This window comes from Tursiops truncatus, chromosome 10 (assembly GCF_011762595.2).
Source record: "Tursiops truncatus isolate mTurTru1 chromosome 10, mTurTru1.mat.Y, whole genome shotgun sequence".
Lineage (NCBI taxonomy): Eukaryota > Metazoa > Chordata > Mammalia > Artiodactyla > Delphinidae > Tursiops > Tursiops truncatus.
In genome coordinates this window covers 56,658,901-56,664,244 of record NC_047043.1, presented here as the reverse complement: position 1 = coordinate 56,664,244, position 5,344 = coordinate 56,658,901, and the positions used below count along the sequence as shown (strand labels likewise).

The window sequence follows — 5,344 nt, the reverse complement described above, 5'->3', positions numbered from 1 at the left end:
CCTCTCAAATCCCTACAGCTCCCAAATCATTTCTATTAGTTAGGATGTCTTGAGCTACAAGTAAGAAAACCTAACACAAACCAGCTTAAATAATTTCGGGATCACACATCTAGAAGCCCAGGGGATGGGTGGGCTTTAGGGTTAACTTAGTCTGAGTCCCAACTCTGATTCCTGGGGTTCTTTTTGCTTCACCCTCTTCCAGATATTGGCATCATCTTCTGTTTAAGAAGAGGTAATGCCCAGAATGCTCCAGGCAGCCCATCTACAGCTCACATTCGAGGGAAGAGAGTAATACAGAACTGATTCCGGAAACCTCTTCAGCAGAGTAAGGAAAACTTCCCCCAAATCTGCTGACAAACGTTGCTTTGAATCTCAGTGGCCTGAATTTGGCCATGTGCCCATTTCTGAACCCATCTAGCCCAACCCTGGAGCTGGGGATGGGGTCTGCCTCCCTAGGGAGAATACACGAAGAGCACATCAGGGTGCTCCTAGAAGTGGGCTCGGGGGAGCTTCATGCAGGGTGGACAGCCAATAATGTTCACACACGATATTGTTGTCCAGTTGGCTGGGGTGGGCACAGGGCTCAGGAGGCTTTCCTAGGAACTCCTCAGGTTCAGTATCAGCAACTTTATGTTGCTCAACCAAACGCAGTCAGATGCTCTGTGAAAGGTCACACGACTTTACGTTCTAACCAGATGGCTCAAGGGTTCTTACTTTTTGACATCTTCACCAGCACCTGGTGTTACCTCCCTTTCTAATCTCATTATTGCTTTAATCTGCACTGTTTTGAATTCCAGACAGAATGCTCATTTTATCATCGATAGTCAGCCAGTTCATTTCTTCTCCAATGAATTACCTATTTATAGACTTCGCAAATTTTCCTGGTGTATGTTTTGCCCATTCCCTCCATATTCTAGATCAGGGTCAACAGACTTTTTCTGTAAAGGGCTAGATATTAAATATGTCAGGCTTTGTAGGCTGCACGGTCTGTCACAACTTCTCAACTCTGCTGATATAGCACAGAGCAGCTACAGACAATTCATAACTGGACAGGCATAGCTGTGTTCCAGTAACACCTTATTTACAAAAACAGGCAACCTGCTGGACTTGGCCCTGTGGGTTGTAATTTGCCAACTCTTATTCTACATAAATATGAATCCCTTCATTTTATTTTACTTTTTAAAATTGAAGTATACTTGACCTACAACATTATTAGTTTTATGTGTACAGAATAGTGGTTTGACATTTATATACACTATGAATTGATTGCCACAATAAGTCTAGTAACCATCCGTCACCATACAAAGTTATTACGATATTATCAACTATATTCATGTAACTATGTTACATCCCCATATCTTATTTATTTTATAACTGGACGTTCGTACCTCTTTATTTTTTATTTAAGTATAATGGTCTTTACAACTTTGTGTTAGTTTCTGTACAGCAAAGTGATTTCGGTTATACATATTCTTTTTCATATTCTTTTCCATTATGGCTTATTACAGGATATTGACTATAGTTCCCTGTGCTCTACAGCAGGACCTTGTTGTTTATCTATTTTATATATAGTAGTTTGTATCCATTAATCCCAAACTCCTAATTTATCCCTTCCACACTCCCTTTCCCCTTTGGTAACCATGAGTTTGTTTTCTATGTCTGTGAGTCTCTTTCTGTTTCATAAATAAGTTCATTTGTGTCATATTTTAGATTCCACATATAAGTGATATCATATGATATTTGTCTTTCTCTGACTTAACTTCACTTGGTATGATAATCTCTAGGTCCATCCATGTTGCTGCAAATGGCATTATTTCATTCTTTTTTATGGCTGAATAGTACTCCATAGTGTATATATACCATATCTTCTTTATCCATTCATCTGTTGATGGACATTTCGGTTGCTTCCATGTCCTGGCTATTGTAAATAGTGCTGCAATGAACATTGGGGTGCATGTATCTTTTCAAATTATGGTTTTCTCAGGGTATATGCCCAGCAGTGGGATTGCAGGATCATATGGTAGTTCTATTTTTAGTTTTTTAAGGAACCTCCATGCTGTTCTCTATAATGGTTGTACCAATTTACATTCCCACTAACAGTGTAGGAGGGTTCCCTTTTCTCCACACCCTCTCCAGCATTTGTTATTTGTAGACTTTTTGATGATGGCCATTCTGACTGGTGTGAATTGGTACCTCATTGTAGTTTTGATTGGCATTTCTCTAATAATTAGCAGTGTTGAGCATCTTTTCATGTTCCTATTTGCCATCTGTGTGTTTTCTTTGGAGAAATGTCTATTTAGGTCTTCTGCCCATTTTTTGATTGGGTTGTTTGCTTTGATGATATTAAGCCACACGAGCTGTTTGTAAATTTTGGAGACTAATCCCTTGACAGTCACATCATTTGCAAATATTTTCTCCCAGTCCATAGGTTGTGTTTTCATTTTGTTTATGGTCTCCTTTGCTGTGCAAAACCTTATAAGTTTGACTAGGTCCCATTTGTTTATTTTTGCTTTTATGTCTATTGCCTTGGGAGACTGACCTAAGAAAACACTGGTATCATTTATGTCCGAAAATGTTTCGCCTCTGTTCTCTTCTAGGAGTTTTATGGTGTCATGTCTTATATTTAAGTCTTTAAGCCATTTTGGATGTTTGTACTTCTTCATCTCCTTCACCTGTTTCACCCAACTCCCACATCCATCCCCTCTGGCAACCAGCAGTTTGTTCTCTGTATCTGTGAGTCCGCTTCTGTTTTGTTTCGTTTGTTCACTTGTTTTGTTTTCAAGATTCCGCATATAAAACATGCAGTATTTGTCTTTTTCTGTCTGACGTATTTGCTTAGCATAATACCTTCTAGGGCTATCTGAGTTTTGCAAATGGCAAGATTTCATTCTTTTTTATGGTCGAGTAATATTCCGTTGTATATATATACTACATCTTCTTTATCCATTCATCTATCGAGGGACACTTAGGTTGCTTCCATGTCTGGGCTATTGCAAATAATACTGCAGTGAGCATAGGGGTGCATATATGTTTTTGAATTAGCGTTTTCATTTTCTTTGGATAAATACCCAGAAGTGGAATTGCTGGATTATATGGTAGTTCTGCTTTAATTTATTTTAGGAACCTCCATACTGTTTTCCACACTGGCTGCACCAACTTACATTCCTACCAACGGTGCACAAGGATCCCGTTTTCTCCACACCCTCACCAACACTTGTTAGTGTCTTTTTGAGAATATCCATTGTAACAGGTGTAAGGGAATATCTCATTGTGGTTCTGATTTGCATTTCCCTGATTAATCCCTTCATTTTAGACAAAGCAAAATCTTCTCCAAGTCTTCACCCAGCTGTTAGCTCTGTCTAAAGTTTCTTTTTTTTTTTTGAACAAAATCCTTACTTTTGATGTAGTCAAATGCATCCAATTTTCATCTGAAGGTTGTGCTTTTTAGATTATGTTAGGAGATCTGTCCTCCTCATTCCAGCAACACAAAGATATTCTGCTCCTTTCTTTCCTAATAACTCCTTATTTCTGTAAGCTTTCACACCGAGTGAAGCCTTGGACCTGTCAGGTCTTTCCTTTTGTGTGTGATGTGGGATGCAGCTTTATCTTTCTCCCTGTGGGTGAGCTACTGACCTCACACCAGCAACCAAATCATCCATCCTTTCCCCGCTGATCTGTAGCAGATGTAACCTTTACTTGGAAAGAAGACAGGAGAAGCTGAAAGGCTTACCTCTCCAACCAAATGCTGGTCCTTCTTGGCATGAGCTGTTCCCTCTTTGCATGAAGGGCCCTTCCTCATGCTTTAGGCCTTACCTCAAATATGCCTCGCAGATGCATTACCTGAACACCATCTCATCTGCTCTGCTATTTAACCCAACTGGAAATTACTGCTTGCACTTGCTTACGTACGTACTGTCTGTCTCGCCCTCTTACAATGTGAATTCCAGGCAGGCGGAGACAGGAACCACATCATTCACCAGTCACTGCCTCCCCCGTGCCTGACACATAACAGGCCCGAATTAGAGTTCTCAGCAACAGAACAAATGAGCAAGTGCAATTGATTTTTCAGAGGCAATGGGTCATTAGATTGCGCCAGCGTTGTCCAATAAATTCTCTTACCCCCTTTGACAATGTACAGAATTAGAATTAAGGTTTGTCCTTCAACCCCACTCTACTCCACACCTTTATCACTTGATCAAACATCCCAGGAGCTGGAGTGTGCTTATCACACCTGCGTTTATTCACAGTTCGATGAGAGCCCTCGTTAACTCCCTTAAAATGTCTGATTGAATTTCATGTGGACGCGAATGCCACAGATTAAATATATGTTGTGTGAAGAAGCTTCCCGTTTTAACACAGCCTGTGCACTGCCAGAAAAGCATTCTGCATGTTAATTAAGATAGCTGGGGAATTTTTAAAAGACTTCTTTTTCTCTAACTTTCTAATGCATTCAGAGAACGGGAACTAAGGCAACTATTTGCAAAGCTGTAAAAAAATCAGTGTCAAGTCAGATGGCTTGTGGGGTCCCAGTGAGGTTCAGTGACAGGCCAGGGCCCTGTCTCCGCATATCAGAGGCAGGTGGATTCTGAGATGTCGGCTGCAAAGGAGCTGAGGGAGGCTGCAGGGAGGAGGTCCCGACTTCTGGCTTCGGTAGGAACAGTGCCCTTTTGGCTAAGACAGGAATTTCACCCCGGGAACAGTTAAGCAAGAGGGACGCAGGGTGGGAAGTGAGCAAATCCGAGAATCACAGTGGACGAGATGAATTGGGATACTGAGAAAATGGAAAAATCTCACCTTCCACCCAATTAGAATGTCAGCACAGCCAGGACAGTGTGGCAAGACCAACGGGGCTGTGCCAGTGCCTGCTTTGGCTGCCGTAGAATAAGAGCACGTTGGTCTCCCTAATGGGCCGAGATTCAGAGGTCGCGTGGTAACGTGAGAAACGCAGGCGCTTGGAAGCTCTTCAGACCTGGGTTAAAATCCTGGCTCAGCCCCTTGCTTAGACGAGTCACTAACTGGTCCTCAGTATCTCCATCTGTGAAATGAGCATGGGGTCACTGCTGGATCCAGGGAGCACAGGTGCAGCTGGCACCTGGCCAGCCTGCAGCAAATGACCCTCACTGCTGTTAGGTAAGAACTCGTGCTCACTTCTTGTTGGCAGGGACCCAGTGCACTGCTGAGTGTTTGATCCCCACCCCCCGCCCTTTCACCTCCCTGCCCCTCCACTCACCATTAAAACACAGCTGGCCCTTTAGAGGCAGAAAAGATGTCAGGATGATGTGGGGGAGTAGTTCTAACCGTTTGCACAATCCCAGTAAGCTCTGGTGAGGGGAAAACACCCTCA

General features: G+C 42.3%; 1 long non-coding RNA gene across 1 annotated transcript in view; it reads left to right on the top strand.

Moving 5' to 3' along the window:
* The first annotated feature begins 233 nt into the window (after positions 1-233).
* LOC141279648 (uncharacterized) overlaps positions 234-5,344 on the top strand; it is a 69,393-nt gene continuing 64,282 nt past the window's right edge. Inside the window, exon 1 of the long non-coding RNA XR_012334230.1 lies at positions 234-325. This is a non-coding gene — a long non-coding RNA (uncharacterized lncRNA). The remainder of the gene's footprint in view (positions 326-5,344) is intronic.